Raw genomic sequence first — 21,420 nt, 5'->3', positions numbered from 1 at the left:
TATGATAGAGCAACCAATAATAACCTCATGTATATATAACAAAGCTATCAGATAAATCACTTCCAGCAACTAAGCTTGGCAAACCACCTTACCAACCAAGCCATTCTACACATTATGTGAGGCGTGCCACTGTAGATTGGGGTGTGAATGTGCCACATTTCTGAAAGTCCTGCTTAAACTGTTCCATTTGTATTGTATACTAAGCTGTATCCCAGCGTATTGGCTTTGTCACATTCAAGAAGGAAAAATTTAAGAATAGGACACACACAACCCACTTGTGGCTGGGGAAACTCAGCCAGATGGGTGGGGTATAAATAATAAATTATTATTATTATTACTTGCAGCCTGAAGCACTGCTAGCCAGAAAACTTCCCTTAGCCTTCAGTCTACACCATGTGTAGAACAGCTCACAGGCCGAGTCAAACAACATTTTGCCCTGCTGAAAGAGTCATGTGAATTAGCCCAGTGATTCTCACAAGCTGAGCTCTTTCCCCCCTCATGCCGTTTTGGCAGCAATATAATCAGATCACTTCCTAGTTTAACTTGTGTATAAACAGTGACCCTATTTATACTTCCCAGCAATCTTTCCTCTTAGTAGCAGGATTACTAATTGCTGGTTTACAACTCTTTCCTCCCTGAAGCTGTAGGACCAGTGGAATTTGGCTCCCCTCCAGATTTTGTCTTGCAGGAGACAGACATTTCCAGTTCTGCTCCGCCCTTGCTAAAGTGAAGCTGAGGCAACAGAGAGAGGAGACGTTTTGCTGCACAGGCACACACAGACCTTTGTTTATACAGCTTGATTGTTGACAGCACACTCACACAAGAATGGAAGTTCAGAGGGTGACCTGGCTCTCTAATCTCTGTTAATGTTTATCTAAAAACAGAATGATGGATTTATTGATGCAGCCCTAGCCTTGTAAAGTTATGTGTGGTTTCCACTAGGAAATTGTTTATTAAATGTTCAACTAAGGCTGGCCTGACTTTATCTGGAGGCAAATAACATACTGTTGTGTGTTTGGCGGAACTTGACTTGCCAGATGTCAGCTAGACCTACATTCTGGAGGTTGTATTGGGAGGATGGATTGCCTTTCTGGGAGAAATACAGCTCTGTGCATTGGAAATCTGGGTATCTGGCCACCATAGATGGATACGCAAGATCTTCCACACACAAAATTCAGAAAATTGTGGAGAGTTTTCCTGAGTGAATCCAAGGCCTGGAGAAATCTGCCACCTATCCGTCTCTTAAATCTGCCTGTATTTAAACGAAATATTTGCCTTAAATGAATAGATGCAGGGACAAAAAATGGTGGCTAACGTTGCTCCCCTGCATCGCATAGTGGAAGGAGCCAGCAATTCTTTCCCACCTTAGATTTCAATCCAAGCTGCAGAAGGATTCAGGGGCATGTAAAACTCATTTCTCCTTTGAGGTTGGCTTTTGCAAGGCCCCACGGTTCTTTTCTGAGCCCTGCTTGGGAGGACACCAACATTTCTTCCATCGATACATTTTTCTGATCAGATCAGACTAAGGAAAGTAAATATATAGGAAAGCACCTCACAGCTGCAGCCAGAACTGCATTACACAACTTTCACAGCCTCTTTGATATCCTGAGTTCCACAGATCCCTCATCCCTGCATTTAGCTGTATGTGCATAGGTTCTGTATGCATGATCTGGAACCCTTCAAAGAAGCAGGGTCCCTGATCATGCATGTACAAGATGTACGCGCAGAGGCTGTATGCACACAGAACCCATGCTCAGAGATGAGAAATGCATAGAAGTCAGGAGCGGAGCAGTGGAATCGATGTGTTCTGACTGTAGAAAAAGCTTTTGTATTACAAACATCTGAGAGCTGGAGCTAATCGTACCTCCTCAAAGTGCATACCTGCTTCTCAGGCTTCAGGGTCAGTGGCGTAGCGTGGGGGGTGCAGGGGGGGCCAGCCGCACCGGGCGCAACATCTTGGGTTAGGGCAAATCCACGGGTTAGGGGGCGCAAATCCACAGGTTAGGGGGCGCAAATCCACGGGTTAGGGGGCGCAAATTACTTGCCTTGCCCCGGGTGCTGACAACCCACGCTACGCCGCTGTTCAGGATACATTGTATATGTAGCACAGTGAGGAACCTTTGCTAGATTTCTCTTTTTCCTTCAAAGCATCAGATTACCCGAAGTTAATTCAGGTGAAACCTTTTCCTCAACAATATCTTGAATCCAAGCACTCTGCAGCAACAGTAATTCATGTCCACCTCAACATATTTGACGTACCCTTGAAAATAGCTTAAGATGATATTGAGTGAATGGTTATTTTGAAAGAAAGGCTTTTCCTGTTTAGAGCAACTCTCTCATTGTCTTATTTTCAAAGGCAAAGGCCATTTGCTGTTCCCGAGATGTATTTTACACGTGAATCCAAAAGCCTCTTAAGCATAATCAGAGGGAAGTCAGGTTGCTTAGAGCAAAGCTTTCATAAGGCCTCACAACTGGGTTATTTTAATCTTCTAAAGCGTCTCTTAATTTGGACCAGAATGACAGCAACAGTAATTGGAAGATGAGTCACTGGATACCCTTTAGGTGAGACATCACCAGTAACAGAAGGCCAAGAAACAGGGCTTTAAAAAAAAAAAAAAGATAGAAAGATAGAGACTTGCTTTTATTTTGCCTCTGGGCTTGTAGCTGTCAGTTTGGAAGTATTTATACTGGCGCCATTCATGTCAGGATTGCTGGCATTTCCATTAGAATTTCTGTTTGTACCATGATTTTCAAGTCATTATCAATATTTTTTATATGAGCTGGTCTTCAACTAAAAGTTGAAAAACAAACCAAAAATTGTTCTTATGTTTTGGACACCAGATTAAAAACAATCCTAAACCAGTCTACTCAGAAGTAATACTGTGGCCAATAGGGCTTACACCACCGGTGTGCTGCCTTAAACTGCAATCCTATATCCACTTACCTAAGAAAACATCCCTTTGAGTTCCATTAATTTACTTCTGAGTAAATATGTGCTTTCTTTTAATAATAATAATCTAGGTTGTTATACAATACATGCTCTCTTTAACACATCAATAAGTTAAGCACTGGTTTTGTAATATTCCTCACCCTGTAATTTTATTAAGTTGTGTGGCAATACAGGATTCAATCAGAATAACAATGTTACACAACACATTGCTGCTGCTTTATAAATTTTTAGTAATAGTAGTTGTGGGTAGTCGTGGTTGAGGTTACAATGTCTTTTGATGCTCTGCTCAATATCTATATGATAGCATGTGATGTGGTATGTGGCTTAATCCAGAACCATGCAAACAGGAGTTTACAATTTTTGGCTGGTCTTGCTAGCCAAACACTGTGGCCACCAGAGTCTTCTTTGGCCCTATATAGCAGCACCATGCCAACCTAACCTGCAGGGGAAAAGGCATCAGAGCACTCTCCAGTTTGACCACTCTGTGTTAGGTGCACCAAACACCTCAGAAAAAGGGACCAAATAATAGAGCCCCTCCTTTCAACTTAGAAGTTGAGAAATAGGCAGAGATCACAGGATGTCTGGGATGATGATCAACCATCTCACTGGTGCTTAGGTTGGTCAGAAGGCTGATCTCCCACCACACCTGCCATGGTAACCACAAATGCAGAAGCTGGCATGCAACCCCATGTGCAATACTGCTTGTGTGAAATGGGTCTTAAGCCCAAACAGGGCACAGTCAGTATGTGGAGGACTAGTGGGCATTGTGCTTTGTGGCCCTACTCTTGACCACCATACATTGATCCAGTTCTCCTGCACATATTGTTTGTACATGTAAGTTAGACATGTGTCTAGTTTCTTGCTAGACAATTAGGAGCCCTGAATCTCAGAGCATTCCAGATCACATTAGCAGAACCTTCAAACAAAACTTCTTGTACATACATAGTCTCTCTGTAGAGGAGCTGCATCAAAATCTGGAAGTCAAGGTTTAGGTTAATGTAATTTCCACCTTCCACATTTTTGACTGCTCTGGTTTGGTTGACTAAAGGCTGTAGCCTACCATCCTGTTCTCACAGTGGCCTACAAAGATACAAAGGCCTGTGGGAAACCTTCAAACAGGACCCAAACACATACGGTACTCACTCTCCCCTCCTGCAAATGACAGCAGTCTCTCCGTTGGCCAATGTGAAAATAAGCAAGATAAAAATGAGAATGACTTTGGACATGCTATGCATGAGAAATATTATTCTTAAATGGCATAACTGTTCATTAGTTTTCCCTCTCTTTCTTCCAGAAGAAAATGCCTCTAAGATTATATATACAGTGTCCCTATTCCAACTGAAGAATCAGGTTTCTCCTGATGAGGAACTGGATATTGCACACATTTATGGTCACCAGATGGAAGGTGAGTTAAATTGCTCCTTGTGGCGCTGCTGTGGAGCTATCCACAAGGAAGCATTTCACCCCACAAATCATCTAGTATTCCTCAGATTCCACTACAATTAGTAAAATGAAATAAAGTGCATGCTGGTGTGTCCAGCAAAGCTCAATGCACCAGCTTAGAGAGGTGCCTTTGAAGAGTGCAGCCTAAATGGGAAGTGTCTAAAGAAAGATAACATTTCTTTCATTGTGTGAGCCAAGTGAATTTGGCACTGAACTAATAAATGTGAATGAGAGGGGAGGGCAGGGAGAGATGAACGTGCACCAACTAGCACCAAACACAGCCAACAGCTCTCGGAAGTAGTTTCATCAATTTTTATTCCCCTTGAGGCACCAGGGAAGGGAGAAACGGGGAAGTGCAGGTTGAGCAATAAGCTCAAGGCATACATAACTGAATATTTTAGATTTAGACCTTTACATATTTTGTGCCTTCTGGAGAACATCACTTTTAAGTGCCGGTTCCTTTCTATCTTCCTTGGCTGTGTCTCTGAACTTGCCCTTGGCACCAGCTTGAACTTGGAGAGCTCTTTCTTGAAACAAAACAAAATTAATTAGAGCATCGCACAGGCTGAGGCATGCGGAACAAGGAGTGGGGGTCCTATTGTAGCTGGCACTGTAGATCGCTTGATTTCAGAGAGAAGTAATATATCAGTGTCTCTCTGAAAAGTGTTGCTCTTAAGCTGTTGGCCCCTTGCATCCGTTTTGCCACAATCATGGTCCACAAAATGCCATTTGTTGTGTTCTTTAACTGACATGATATTCGCAGATAATAGTAAGCCTACAATTAGAAGGAAGTCACATAGGTGATTGGATTTAATTTAATGGATACTGATCTCTATCACCGATGTCTCTGCCCTAGATGCCAATCAACCTATATCAAGCATCTAATGTAGAAAGAAATTGCTACAAATGTGAAATCAGCATCTACATGATAGAGAATAGAGTTGGTGGGGTATAAATAGTAAATCATCACCACTACCACCACCACCACCATCATCATCGAACAAGGCACTTTCCTGAAAAACAGGCATCTCTAAAAAAATGATAATGGTCATGGGGACAAAGAATAAGGTCTTCCTTCAAGCCTTAGCATGAAAATGCACATTTTTGATGGCCGTTCAGCTTGTCTGATCATGTAGACCATGGGTCGGCAAACTAAGGTCCGTGGGTCAGATCAGGTCCAATTGCCTTCTGAATCCGGCCTGCGGACAGTCCGGGAATTGCAGCATGGATTGCCAGTGCACGTGCTCTTTCCCTCTCCTTCACATGGCAGCAGTGGCAATGCGTCCTCCCTCCGTCCTCCTGGCTTCTCCCTGCCCTGCCTAGAGGAGGAAGGGGGCTGGGTTTTTTTTTGTTTTTTTGTTTTGGTTTTTTTTTGTGTGCCAGAAGCAGCAGCACTCAAGCGGCCGCCATTTTAAGCAGCCCCTCCCTGGAGCCCTTTCGTCCCTCCGCCACCACCAGCCCCTGGTGCTCACAAGACACAAGTAAGCAGCCATTGGGGCTCATGATGCTCTTGCATCATCGCCCCCCCCCCAAAAAAATATAGTCCGGCCTCCCACAAGGTCTGAGGGACAGTGGACCGGCCCCCTGCTGAAAAAGTTTGCTGACCCCTGACATAGACAGATTCTGCTGTAGAGGCTCAAGCAGTGACTTTTGCCTCAGTAGCAATAGCATAATGCTATCAATAGCAAGTGCGGCAGATCAAGCTGACTTTGCCTATTTTATTGGGTGGAGGGAATCCACCCCTTTCCCTTACTGTCAACTATATGAACCTGCATAGTATCTACGGTTCACAAGGTTCTGCACAGGAAACAACGCTAGACATCTTGCTTCACTGTATTTTGGAGCTGCTGTCATAGAGACAGATACATAGATACAGGGCTCATTCCTAGTCACATAAACCTATATTATCCAACAGTGTACTGTACTGATAATAATCCTGGGTCAGCCAACATGGTGTGTCCCCCGGTGGTGTTCGACTGCAACTCCCATTGTCCCAGACCATTGGCCATGCTGCCTGAGGCTCCTGGCAATTACAGTCCAACAGCTTCACGTTGGCTGCCCCTGCTGTGATATACATGAAGAGTCTCCTCCTTGTGTTGCTGACAATATATTACTTCTGAGCATAAAACAGCCGCCATGTCCTAACCTGCGAGAATCTTTCAAAGGCTTTGACATGGGATACAAACACTTTCTTTACATTGGCTCAGCCAGGGTTGGTCCTACAGTAGTAAGGTTTTGTGAAACAGCCTGTAGATAAAAATGGAGTATAAAACAAAAAGCAGGAAGGCGCTTACCAGCAATTGTTCCACAGATGGAAAGAATTGGGATTATATCACACAAAACAACATCTTCTAGCTCAAACTAGCAAAAAACACACCAAATTTGTAGTCTCCTAATTTGGTGTTTTTACAGTATTACTAATTTGCCAGTGTGTTTGTACTACAAAAAGAAGCCAGCCCAGCCACTTTAGAAATGTCACAACTCAAATTATAGAGTGCATGAAAGCATATATATGAAAGCGAAAATAATGTCATTTTCTATAGGTAGAAGTATCACACTCCTTCCTTCTAAATTGAATATGCATGGCTGTTTTACTTATTTAGCTTCCATGTTGTCTTAACAGACACACAGATCACTAACCTGAGCACCAGGGCAGACCAGTTTGTAATAATTGGTCAGTTAAAATCACATGGACTCTGGCCCTACTGTTACACAAGCTGATGGAGTTTAGTTGACATTTCTTCACTACTAGCATTGACTAACCTAAGAGCGTCCTCATACTTCATATTGAGGCCCACCTCACATTCAAAGAACATTGTGACCTCAGTTTGTCCAGGACGCTGTCCTATAACATGCTTAGCCTGGACGTTAATCCAACACTGGTGTTAAAGTCTCACTCCTTGTCATTAAACAAACCCTGAATTTGCTACTCTGGCTCTTCATTATACTGAGAAGATTTTTTTAAAAATCATGCACACATGGTTCTGCTTTCCCACACACATTCTACATGGCAGTGCACCCTATTATAGGAGATGGTTGGCTACTTGGTCTTCGTTGTTTTCTTATGGTTCTAAGAGGAGTTCTGTGAAAACATTTTGCATTTAATAAATATGACTCAGAAGTCATAGAGCCATCACTCCTTCCAGCAACTATTCCAAACTCAAAACAGATCGTATGGCAGAAAGACAGTGAAATGCAATTGGTTGTTATTACATAGCCATGGTAACATCTCAGCATGCTTTGCTATAATTCCAGATGGGAGAAAGGGAAACAGCATATGGATGTATTCATATTACAGCCAAGGCTTCAATGCTTAATAAGAGGGGTGAATCAAGACTTACTGGAGCAATCTTTCAGCTAGTTTTAGTTCCTTACAGATGAAAAAACAGATGAGGAAAGCTCATTTAGAGAATAAATTTAGACATAGAGTACACATACTCTCAATAAATCCTGTTTTTCCTTTGTTTAAAAATAGTGATTCACAAATAATGAGCAATTTTAAAGTCACTCTGATTCACAGTCCTTTAACATAAAGGACAACTGCTAAAAGTTGAGGTAGCTTAGCATTAGATTTGTTTAAAAGTGTTGTAATTAATAAACAGAAAGCCTGATCTTTTCACAGTTTTTCAGCTGGTTGACAATATTGAACTTCTTGAATATATTTGTGAGGCATTGGATGGGTTTGGATGATCATCCTATAGTTTAATAAACTGAGCTATGGACAAGACCTGCCCACATGCTCAGCATCTTCTGTCCCCTCTCCACAGCATGTCTGAATGAAAAGTGGGCAGTCTTTAATAAACCTGTTTCCTGTTTCATCTGAAATGGACAACTATGGTTATTGTAACAATCCAAGAGCATAAACCCACTTCAAACTGTGTTCTGCATTAGGCAACCATAGATGGCTGATTTGGGTGAAACAGGAAACCATGGTTAATAAGACACTTGCTCATTTCCTTCAGGCACAGCAATGGGAGGAGAGAAGAGGCTAAAGTCTTGCACGTATCTTGGCTTATTAAACTGAGATGCAGTTGTTCAAATGCAACCATGTCAAATGTTGGGCCTTAGACGGCCTTGAGCAGAAGCAGAACACAAAGCCAAAGACACAGGTGAGGGGGTGTAGAATTGTGATGGGGGGGGGGGGGGAGCCAGTACTATATGTTCATAGAATTGTACAATTATAGAGGGTCATGCAATGCAGGAATCTCAATTAAAACCTCTAATGAAGGAGAGCCAAATGTTGCCAAAGCAAAATCACAAACTAATCTGGAAAACTTTCAATTCCTACCAGATCAGGAGAATCTGATGTGTTGCATGGGTGTGTTGAGTCACAACATAGCCAATACTGAACCTTCTGAACTGCAGCCTAGGTAGCTTACCACATTTGCCTCCTTTGGAAGAGAAATCAATCGGAGATTGATGCACTTGCAGGAACAGAAGGAAAGTCATCGTCTTTCTAGTCTACTTGGCTCCTTGCCACTCCACTCCACTCCACTCCACTCCTTCCTTTGGATTATTTCCCAGAGCCAGAATCTCCTTAATGTAAAGCCCCAACACAGACATGCTTTGGCTAAGGATTGATTTATATTTCTTTATATAGGAATTCCTGTCCCACCATTCTAGCCTCTATGTACCACACAGGTTGGTTTACAACTAGTTATTATAATTGTTGGTCTTGTTTATTAGTTTCTTTTTCCAGAAAAAAAGAACTTATAAAAAATGACTTTTAAAAACAAGTTCAAAAACAAGGATAGATAACCTAAAACATTCGGGCTGCCATATTCCATAAAGGAAGACCCCAAAATTGTTGAGCTTTTGGGGGGGGGGGAACCTAACATAAAAATAAGTTTCTTGAGCTGTTTCTACTGGATTTTCCATCGTGCATGGCAAGCCTACACACACACACACATACAGATCCAGTTTAACATCAAAATACAATAAGATGCAAACAAAACAACTAAAAGTTACATAAAGCGGTAATTACCACAGATGAAAATGGCCTTCTCAGATAATACTTAGTAGACAAAAGCCTGCCTAAAATGATGTCTTTACCAGCTGGTAAAAGCAGGCAGAAAGAGCTCCATCTTTGCTTCATGGGCCAATTCCACAATATTAGTGCAGCCACTGCCAAGTCCCAATCTCTTATCACCAACCATGCCTCTACCCTAGGTGAGGACTCCTCCCGTGGACTTTTGCCCATATAGCAACTGTTAAGAGGCATCACCAAGAGGTTTTTACTCATTACCACATTAGCCTCCTTTTCTTCCTGGACCACAGGCAGAGAACATTCAAAAAGAAATACTGTGTGGATTAATTTTAGAATGCTAACTTATTTCACAGATCTACAGATACATAGCTCTTATCTCATCATATATTCTACACCAAGGCTAGGTCTACACTGGTCTATAAAAATGCTTAGAAAATAATAATATGGCTCCCAATGCAATTTTCCATTGACAACGGATTGCTGCTCTACAACATCCTCTGGTGTCACATTTTTGTAATGGATTTTTAATGTTATAACTGACCAGTGTAGATTTGCCCCATGTCTTCATCTTATATAACTCACAATTCATTTTGACAGCTTCTCACTACATTGAATAATACTATATGCTCCCTTTATTGTTGTTGTCATTATTCACATTCCCAGTGATTTTCATATCTACCCCAGTCCATGCATACTTAAAACAAAAACAGTCCCAAATGGGAGTTTAATATACTGAATGAGAACTATCAACTACTTCTGGATTGTCACTGGAGAACATCTCTGGAAAGACGGCTGTGTTCCCACTTTGACAGGGTTAAGAGAAGTTCCAGTGTTATCTTCCTAATATCCCAATTTGTTTTATCCCAATAGGTCTGGGTTCCAGTTGGAATCCAGCACTTAGCCATTGCATTAGTCATAGATGAAAACATTCTGTTCCTATTAGCTATCCAAATGCTAAATCCCCATCCTTGGGGATAAGCAATAAATATGACACTCTAGGTCTTGGAGAAGGTTCAGCTTTGCTGCGGAATATAAGAAATGTATTATGTGCTTTTAATATGTGCACAATGAGTATGTACTGTATCTGAGGTTCACCTTTCTTTTAAAGCATGACCTTCACGAATGTCAATATACTGGACATGTTAGAGTTTGCAGAGAATAATCTTGGCAGGTCAGATCCAGTGTATGTTTTAATTCCTCAATCAGCTGCACACAGTCATTTTTATTATTCAAGGTTATTAGGGAAAGCCCTGCTCCAAAATCCTATCATAAAACAACCCCCTTTATTTTAATTACTATGCCTTAGAACAACAACAAAAGCTGCCTCAGGCTTATGGAGCCAAATGTTCATTCTCTGTTTTTGACCTAGCACAAACACCAAGCACTCTCACTTCCAAGGTTCTCTATAATGTTTGACAGGTATCTTTACAGTTTGTTTGGAAAGGAAGGCTAAGCTCTGCTGCAACATATGAAAGGAAATCACATCAAATGCCATCCGTATAAACCTGACATGTCAACAATGCCTTCATCGGAAATGTTACAACACTTCTGTTACCGTATCTCCCTTAGCAACGCCCTATGATTTGTTTAAGCTAGATAAATCTTTAAGAGCTTGACATTGAAATGTTTCAGGGGATAATATATCTCAATGCCTGTTAAACTACAAGTAAAACCTAATCCTACTAGATTTCAGAGATGGCACCTGCTCAGTCCTGCTGGATTTGTCTGCTGGCATGCAGTGTGTGAGAGAGGTGAAGCTGGTTAAAACCACAGGGACAAAACTCCCAACTACTCTGCTTTCTACCCCCCCCCCCACCTCCCACCCCCTAGAAGGCTACAAGGGTACGGGTAGATTGGTTTGCTTGTTTAGATTTATATGTTAAAAAGGTAAAGGTACCCCTGCCCGTACGGGCCAGTCTTGACAGACTCTAGGGTTGTGCGCCCATCTCACTCAAGAGGCCGGGGGCCAGCGCTGTCCGGAGACACTTCCAGGTCACGTGGCCAGCGTGACATCGCTGCTCTGGCAAGCCAGAGCTGCATATGGAAACGCCGTTTACCTTCCCGCTAGTAAGCAGTCCCTATTTATCTACTTGCACCCGGGAGTGCTTTCGAATTTATAAGTTACCCCATTCCTAAAGGCTGAAGATTAATAACAAGAAAAAAGGGATTTGCAGAATAAAATCTTATACAGTGGTACCTCGGGTTAAGTACTTAATTCGTTCCAGAGGTCCGTTCTTAACCTGAAACTGTTCTTAACCTGAAGCACCACTTTAGCTAATGGGGCCTCCTGCTGCTGCCGCCACACCGCCAGAGCACAATTTCTGTTCTTATCCTGAAGCAAAGTTCTTAACCTGAAGCACTATTTCTGGGTTAGTGGAGTCTGTAACCTGAAGCGTATGTAACCTGAAGTGTAACCCAAGGTACCACTGTACTAACAGGCCTTGCTTAGAAGATGAATAGAAGGGATGTCCTATATATATATTATTGATTGATTTATTACTTTTATATCCTGTCGATGAATGTGCTGGAGGTCACCTTTCCTAACTCCTTCCTGCAGCTTTCAGTGCAATCTTGCACACTGTTCTGGGAGAGTCGGTGGCCCAAATGTTGCCTCCATCTTCTGCCAGTGGGATCCCTCCCCTAGCTCAAAAGCCCTCCCCTTTTATATTCATTGAAACTATAAAATGCATGCACTGAAGTAAAATATATGTTTAAGATAAAATGTGCTGATTGAAACAATTCCCTGACCAACTCCTCCTCCCTTGTGTCATGCCCTTTTATATTTGTTTGTTTGTTTAAAGTCTAAAAATTCTTCAAATTCATGTATAGGGAGACAGCTTACAGCCTGTTCTTTACAGTATGTCCATTTGTAATGTCTTCATCCTGACTACCTCTCAGTTCCAGGGTATCTCTAACTGGGGCTGCTATTATTTCCTTCAACTTGATGTGGAAGGTTAGCCCAGACATCCTGAGCTGGGCTGCCTGTCTTTACAGGCCTGGCCTTCAGAACACTGGAGTCCTTTGGTCCATTGCAGACCATTTCCTGGCTGTCCTGGGACAAATGTCTGGCCTCACTTCCTCCTATTCCATTGTCCTAGGCATATATGATCATGGAAGATAATAACCATCTTCAGGCATTTGTTTAAGTATGGATGAGTGTGTGGAAGGGGCAGACTGGTGTCGTGTGATCGCAGATTTTTTTTCCACTTTCCAGGGTTCCAGATACCTCATACAGGAGTTTACACGTGTTTGGGTGTCCATCTGTAGGCTGGCTCCACAATGGTTGGGATAGGGATGGTAAATTGACCCTGATGCATTTACTGGTGCCTAAATGAACATCATTCCTGCTTACCAGTGAGCTGCCAAGGCAAAGTAATTGTTTAATCCTCAATAACACTGTTGAAGAAAATTACTAATTACAAATACCATGGAGATGCAGTATTGCCACAGGAATAATCATCGCCATAATACTTTTGGAGCTTTTGTTTTGTTTAGTTTCCTTGTTGCAATAATGTAGAGCAGCTGTGAGGTGAGAGGTGACAGCTGGGCCTTTCCGGAATGTACTATTATTTCCAGATCAGCAGTTTTCTTTTGACCTAAAGTAAATTCTGGCCTATTTTGGGGGAGCGGGTGCCTGCAGGGAAGATACCTCCAGTACTGCTTTTAGTTCCTTTGAGATAGCTCCCCTAGTTCTCTTTTCTTTTTCTTTCTCAACAAAAACTTCAGTATAGAAATGAGGCCATGAGATTTGTGCGGCAGGGTTGATTAAATCCCAGCTGTGCCATAGAATTTCAGATCTTAAAAAATCAACACATTCTAAAAAATAGGTAGCCTTTGGGGGTGGCTGGGGGCATTTTAAATGGTTTGGTATTCCATTGAAGCTATTCCATCCAGTCAACTGCTAGCTTTCTACAGTGTTCCTTAATGTTGTATATATTCCCCATAACTGCCAACAAGTGCATTGTAAACATTTGTTTGTTCGAAGAGTGCAAAGACTCTATTATGCTGAAGTTGAGATTTATTGGGTGGTGGGTGGAAGAGAGAACGTACTGGTAGTTGTATAATACCTGAAAATTTCATTCACATATGGAGCAAACAGCAGCTTGGCAGTGACAACTCATAGTTCTAATTTCCTATACAGAACTCTTTTTCTCAACGGATGTGCTTGTTTTAATATGCCTTCATTATCTCACTTTCATCTGTCTCACTCTCAACCTGTCACTCATTCTAACCCTGCCCAACGTTTCATTCCACTCTCCTACTGTCAATCATTCTTGCTCTCACTCTTCTGCTAAAGGTAGCATCTTTTAATTTGTGTTATATGTCTTCTCCACTTCTTTTAATGCTTCCATGAAAGTTGCAAAGCCAAAGATCAATTCTATCACTTTATAATTCTAAAACCTGTGAACTATTTTTATTCTTCTTCTGCAAAATCCCATGCCACGCCATGATATGCTTCATGGCAATATATCACACACAGCAGTGTATGCACTTGCAAGTGTTGTGGCCTTCAAACAATGAAACAATTAAATCAGCAAATAATATACAAATAAAATAGAGTCAATCAAGAGATGTGAATTTTATAAATGATGGTATCCATAATTGTGCAGTTTTTGCCCAGCTGTAAATACACAGACATGATTGATTGATTGATTGATTGATTGATTGATTGCATTTCATAGAATCATAGAATTGTAGATTTGGAAGGGACCCTGAGGATCAACCCCCTGCAATGCAGGAATATGCAGCTGTCCCATGTGGGAATTGAACCTGGAACCATGGTGTTATCAGCACCACATTCTAACCAACTGAACTACCTTTTCTCCAATGAGCTCAAAGTGGAGTACATGGTTTACTTCTTCCCTCATATTATCCCCATTACAGCTGTGTGAGGGTGGTTAGGCTGAGGGGCAGTGAATGGCCCAAGGTCACCCAGCAAGTGTCATAGTCAAGTGGGAATTTGAACCCTGGTCTCCCAAGTCCTCATTTGACACTCTAACCCAGCCTTTCTCAACCTTGGCTCCCCAGATGTTGTTGGACTACAACTCCCATCATTCCTAGCTAGCAGGATCAGTTATCAGGGATGATGAGAGTTGTACTCCAACAACATATGGAAACCCAAGGTTGAGTGCTCTAACCACTATACCACACTAGGTTTCCTTCTAAACTAAAAATGATAGAGTAGTACATGAATTTCCTTCATCTATGACTGTCTAGTACTGTTCAGAATGTAAATTTTGTTTAAAAATATCTTTTCACATACTAAATTGCAATAATTACAGCAAAAACAAGAGTCTTGTGGCATTTTAAAGACCAGCAAATGTATTATGGCATAAGCTTTTGTATCCCATAATTATATTGTAACAATTATATTCAAATGTGCCCCACTGAAGTGTGTGTGTGTGTGTGTGTGTGCAATTTAGGCCCTCAAAAAAAAAAATCAGCCATAGCAATAATTAGCACTTGGAGGAAATCCTTTTTGTTGCTAAAGAATGGATTGTCAAAAGGTATGTTCCTCTTTTTGGTCCATATGGGGTTAATTTAAGTCTGCAGAAGCTGACCCAGCTGAGACTAATCATGACAGAATGAGGGTTATATAAATCTCTCTGGCCTAGACAGAGGAGTATAGGGCAGGGATGGCTTCAGCTTTCCACCTGGCTTTGTTAAAGGAAGTAAGACAACCCATTGAGGACTGCTATCTTCATGGTAAGGTTGCAATCTCTCTCTTATTTTAGCCCATTTTCTATAAAAAGTGTAATGTAGGGCATCATGGATATTCCTTATTTTAATCACCAGCCTTGGAATAGCTTCCAAAGGAATTTTCAATATGGCAGCTCCTCCTGCCGAAGGATTATAGAAACATTGAATTGTAGAGTTTTGAAAGGATTCTGAGGGCCATCTAGTCTAACCCCCCACAACACAAAAATTTCAACTAAAGCATCCATGACTGATGATTATACAACAACTGGAGGGCCATAGAATCCTCATCTCTGACCTAAACAGAAACCAGCTACACAAATATAAGATGAGGGACACCTGGCTTGCCAGTAGTACACGTGAAAAGGGTTCTTAGTAGGCCACAAGCTCAACAGCATGATGTATCTGCAAATATACTAATGCTATTCTAGGCTGCATCACTGTATAGTGTCCAGATCAAGGGAAGTAATAGGCACCATTCTATTCTGTGTTGGTCAGACCACACCTAGAATACTGTGTCCAGTTCTGAGCACAACCATTTAAGAAGGCTATTGACAAGTTGCTGTTGGCTTTTAACTCCCTTCAGTCCGTGCCATGGTGATCAATAGTCAGAGTTTATTAGAGTTGAGGACCAATAATATCTGGAGGGTTACAGGTTCCTAATTTAGGTCTTTTGTTTTTGCTTTGATATTTTTTATTCTTCTTTCATTGACTTGTTGCACTATGTTTACCAATTTAAATGGACTGTGAAGGAAGGAACTGCTCACCTGCCCCATATATATACAACTCCCAAAGCCTGATTCACTATGGTCCAATAAACTGGACAGGGCAACCTGCTGTTCTTCTGTGTCAATCAGAAATATATGTATGATTACTTTAAAAATACCCAGCAAGTGTTACTGTGATGGTCAACTGCTAAATGCAACCAGATGTAAAAGACTGGGGTGGGGGGAACCAAACATCTTCAATAACTAAGTGTGGTGTCTGACTCAAGACTGAAATTGTCACTTCATTGAAAAAATAGGATCCACATTCTTATGTTCTGTATATGAGATGCATATCACTCGTCTTCCTTCAGTGTTAGGTAATATCTACAGTATTATGAAATACAGAACTACACTAACAGGATGCTAAGAAATACTAAGGGCTCATAAGAGCAAGACTTCAGTTCTTGATTGAGAAAGCACCAGGGAAAATAAAAGGGTTGGGAGTAGGGATATGGATGTCATCACAACCTCTACAGTGAGCCATTTTAGCTACATAAAACAGTTATTAATAGAAGAACCTTTATTTTGTTTGAATAGCTCCCAAGAATTTAAATGTCAACCAACGTGGGCTTGCTGATGCTTTGCAGACCTTCAGAGGATGTTAGAAAACCATGATCAATCGTGCTGAGACAGAAACATATTCTTGAATGAAATTAACAAGGTATGTGCTTCATACTTATAATGTTTAATATGTAATCTGTAGACCCCACTTCTAATAACCTTTAGGTCAGAATGAACACAGGAAAAGGAAATGTGTTGTAATAAATACCACTGGATTTCATGAAAGCAAAATTACATCCTGTTAACCGTATAAATTCCAGATATCTCAGTGAGAATTATCAAATTTGTCAATACCATGAGTGGGTTGACTAGTGGATTTTGTCTCTTAAAATAGCAGCTGAACTGTTTCACAGGAAGTATTTAGCTGTTAGTACCTTCATTCTTTTCCCACAGTTCAGAAATACTGTTTCTGTCTGCAAACATCGAGAGAGAGAGGGAGCTGTTTGGGACAGCCAGCTGCAAACCACATTATTTTGCTTCCAGAAGACATTGGGACAATACTGTGTCTTGATTTAAGACAGTGCCATCCAGTGTCTTTAAAGGGGAAAAAATAAGGGTGTCCAGCTGCTGATCACACCAATGAATTCTCCCCGATTTATTTTCAAGCTGTGTGTGTGAGATAGAGAAAGGGTAAATGCCCTCCCCCAAAATATTCATGGCAGTAGTTTCCTCCTCCAATATTTGGTAGCTTCCAAAATGGCCACCTCTCCTGTTCCTCCACCACCCAAAATGGGTAGCAGAACAAGGAAGGCCATTTTAGCTCAGCTCTTGAATATCCATCTCATTCTCATAGGTTTTGTTCTCTATATTCAGGGGTGAGGAAGCGGTGGAACTCCAGATGTTAATGAATTCCCATTCCCATTAGTCCCAACGAACATTGCTAATAGTCAGGGATGATGGGAGTTGTAGTCAAGGACACTGACTGTGGGGTACAGTGGGGTACACATGTACTGGGCCCCACGCCAGCAGAGGGCCTGGACTCTTAGCTTTATTTTTAAGTAAGTACATTTGTAAAGAAAGTTAGAAAGCAAAGTATGGAGGCAACCTTCTAAGGCAGATAAAGAAAATTTGCTGTGATTAAGGATTTTTAATCCTTGTTGCTAAGCAATCAAATGAAGGGAGCGGGGCCTCCAGAGCAGCAGAAAAATAAGCAAAGCTTGCTGGTGGTGGTGGTAGTGGATGAAGGAGAGTCTGCCTCTGTTCCTAGAAGATGTTTGCTTAGGCACTTTCCTCCATGTTCAAATTATCTCATACACTCCTCAAGTGAATTGCCTTGTTGTACCCAAAATTGATAGTTTAATAAAATTTCAAAAATTGGAGCTCAGTAAATGGAAGAGGAAAATATACCTTTGGGATGAGAAATGTGATCCCTGACGAGAAGTTGTGGAGGGAGCTGCCTTTTTCCTTGTTTTCTGTTTTTGCTCTTTATATCTGAAACATCAATACATTTTTTTTTATTAAAAAAAGGAGGAGGAGGAAATTTGCAACAACCCACGCAATTATTTCTCAGGACACAGATCTTGGCAACTGAAACTTTTTAGTGATCTGGCCTACATAAAATGTAACAAAAATAAGAGCCATTCCATATGAGAATTGCAGACTATGCATACAAGAATCCTAACAGAGCTAGGAAGGAGATTCTGTGGCAAAATTTGCTCAGTTAGCAAAGTGGTGGGGGCATGAGGTATCCTTGCAACATTACGGCTAAATTTAGATTAAAAAGGCATACAGTTGAGATGGCTCTTGCAAAGCTACAAGGGACTGCTAGATACTCGTATCAGAGCGGGCACATAAAATGCAAAGAAAGGAAATAGCTCCTATTATTCCCATTTCCTTTTCACTGATTATTTCAAGTTTTCATGTGGATTCTTGCTTTTAATCAGCACAAGATGTTAAGGCATAACTAGGACATGCTAAAGGCTTGCATAAACAATACTGCTACTGTACCAATGCTCTTAAAATGTAATTTACTGCATTCTCAAATGCATTAAGACTAGGTCACTTCACTGGTATACCAATGCCTCCACCCACATCCCTCCTCCCTGTAGAGATGCCATGCTAGTGCAGTAAACTATGCCTCAGTTGGTTCCCATGTTGCTTGAATTTGTTTGGATTTGGTGGGGTGAAAAATAAAGACAAAGGCAAAACCTGCTACCTACATTTCAGAAATATTGCCTCCCATCACCTCCACAGTTCCAGCCCCCATTGCATTCTAGGTGTGAAACCCATGGCCATAACTATGAGAAGTAACTGAAATATGTGTTTCCTTCTTAGTATGTGATGAAGAGTTAATTTGTGTTACTCTGAGTACAGTTCCTAGCTTCCAGATCCATTTTTGCATTCTCTTTCTGCCTATTCTTTCATCTCCCAAATATGCATTATGTACAATGAAGAAGGTGGTGGTTCTTTCCACTGGTTGTTGCCAGAAAGATCAGACATTCATAGTCATCCTTTTTATTGTGTATTCATGATTGTTTGTGTTCATGATGCTATTGGGCAGACATTAGATCTCACAGCTTCATTTCCATGGAGGGCATATCCTGTAATCTCCTGCTGAAATCCCCAATACCTTTATAACACAAATGTTCTAGTTTATTTTTGTCCCACTTTTCTCATGGTAAAGCCCTTCTGGACATCAGCATTTAGTGTCACATAACCAAAGCAAAATAATCCACAACTAATGAACTTTTTATTGTGTCAAGAATACACAAACAATAAAACACCACACTGGAGGGGCCCCATGTAGAATGAACCCAACCAACAAAGAAAACATTTATACTAGAGTAAGATTTTATGGACAGAGAATGTGCAAGAAAAGCCACTGTCTTGGTCCCTTCTTATTGGTTCAAGTTGTTCATCTAAGTGATACATTTTTTCAAAAATAATAAATTTCAACATGACCTGCAGATGACACTTCTAAAGTTCACTAGCAATTCCTTTGAATGACAAGTCATGGTATCAATGATCTTTCCCATTTACTAATCTTAGTGGCTTGACCTGATGGAGAGGTATAAGCACATTCAAATCCTATGCTTTCACCATGTCAGTATAATGGAATTACTTACCACTTATCACTATAGTCAGAAGCTTTAAAGGATTAGGTGCTTGCCTTGTGAAGTGAAGGAATCTGGTACAGGAAAGTTGTCATTATCAGTGCATGGAAGCAGGCTATGCACAGTGGATCTTTCTAGCTAAGTAGTTGGTACCCTGTGAACATTCTAGTTGGCCTTCTCTACTGGGGCTTGGCTAAAGAGAAGCTAGTCACTTATTATAAGCAGCTACCCCAGGCCTTTTTCTTCTGGCCAGCCTGACTCCCGGGGAAGTTGTTCATCAGGATAAGAGGTCCCTGCATCCTGGAATCTATCGTGACTGCAAACATCTGAATTGGACAGTCATCTAAGAGTGCATTGGGGTCATACAGTGAGGATTTTCATCCCACTTTGCCTAGGGTTGCCATATTTCAATAAGTGAAAGTCGAGACACAAAAGTTGTTGAGTTGTTGAGCTTTTTTTGAAGCCTCTTCAGCCCCTAGGAGTTGGCTCCTATGGATGGCAGAGAAGCACTCCATATACCTTAAGTGCCAAGTGCCATGTGTCCCATTTCTGACTTCTTTGTAGAATACTAATGCAGAAATAGCAGTGCTGTTGCCAACTGCTGTCAAGGATTGGTCACCATCAGTCAACATCCTTGCCCTCACACCTTAGCAGATCCCAAATGATTTGTACCTGTTCGATTTGCCGATTGTGAATAAAGATGATTTCCAAGGAATGCTTCAGAACACTTCTTCTAGTCTCTCAGAGATGGATTGTTGCTCTAGGCATAGATTTTCTCAGAATTTATGTGCTTCAAATGGGATCTTGTACAGACAGAAATCAGCAAGTTGATTTTTTCCAAGAGCAACCTGCCATTTTAAGTAGTTGTTGGCTTAATAAGTTAAATAGCTCCAGGAGACACACATGCCATGATGATTGCATTTGGTAAGAGAAGACTGTGCCTATGGGCCTCTGTGCATCAGTGCCAAGATGTGTCATCCTTGTGGTCTGTGTGTTGCAACCCGGAGTTAGTCTCATTGCTGATGATAAGGGGCAGCCGATCTTCAAACTCTGCTTTTTTTAAAGAGCAGCTAACAAAAACAAAACTCAGTTGAGCTACACAAACACCATTTGATTGACAAGATAGGTATTCCTTTGCAATATATTGCAAGCAGTGCATAACATCTCATGCCCCTAAGCTATTTTCAAACTTTAGAAAGCCAAGAATAATGATCTGGCATTGTTCCTGAATGAACTGAGCCTTCAGCTCTAAAATCCGCTGTAACTTTCCCAATTGCCTCTGGAAATTATAGAAATACTGTTCTTATGGATTGGAGTTGTATCACAGAGTTTTCTTTTTCTTTTTATAAAGGGGGGGGGGAGCATTCTAGTATAAACAACTGCAAAAACTGAAAGAGGCTGAAAGCCCTTAGGGGGTTTAAGCATTTGTCTGCTGATTTAATTTCTTTTGATTCATTGGGCTGGGGAATGGGGCCCAATTCTTTCTTTTCTTTTTCTTTTTTACTATTGCGTTCATGGGGGCGGGGGGGGGGAGAGAAGTGCCCAAAGCGATTAGACTTCATGCAGTTCCCAGAATTTTCTGTATCATCCTTTGCAAAGCAGAGCAGAGCCTGGATTAGATTGTGACACGATAGAAGGAGCACAATTTAATTGTTTCATTAATACAGTCAATTGCTCAGGTCCTTTTAAGGAATTGTGGCTTGACTAGCAGTTCGCACAGACCTCGAGGGCCATATGAGGCAGTGCCTATAATGGAAAGAGGAAGGAAAAACTGTGCAGAGAGCCATGAAGTGTGCTTGTATCACACTGGGGGCTGTGTGCGCGCACACACCTACACCGGGGGGAAATGAAGCATAAGCTACCCTTCTTTGTCTTTCTCTTTCATTTATTCCTGGGATGTTCTGCCATGGCTGTTTGGAGGTGCGCTGCTCACACCTCAAATAGGCAGACAATTAACAACTG

General features: G+C 41.3%; 1 long non-coding RNA gene across 1 annotated transcript in view; it reads left to right on the top strand.

Moving 5' to 3' along the window:
* Nucleotides 1-16,500, top strand: part of LOC144328863 (uncharacterized) — a 50,509-nt gene extending 34,009 nt beyond the window's left edge. Inside the window, exons 2-3 of the long non-coding RNA XR_013394171.1 lie at nucleotides 4,245-4,355; nucleotides 16,382-16,500. This is a non-coding gene — a long non-coding RNA (uncharacterized LOC144328863). The remainder of the gene's footprint in view (nucleotides 1-4,244; nucleotides 4,356-16,381) is intronic.
* The last annotated feature ends 4,920 nt before the right edge of the window (nucleotides 16,501-21,420 follow it).

Source organism: Podarcis muralis, chromosome 9 (genome assembly GCF_964188315.1).
Source record: "Podarcis muralis chromosome 9, rPodMur119.hap1.1, whole genome shotgun sequence".
Classification (NCBI taxonomy): domain Eukaryota; kingdom Metazoa; phylum Chordata; class Lepidosauria; order Squamata; family Lacertidae; genus Podarcis; species Podarcis muralis.
The sequence above is the reverse complement of the archived record's forward strand: the minus strand, read 5'-3'. Positions and strand labels throughout refer to the sequence as shown.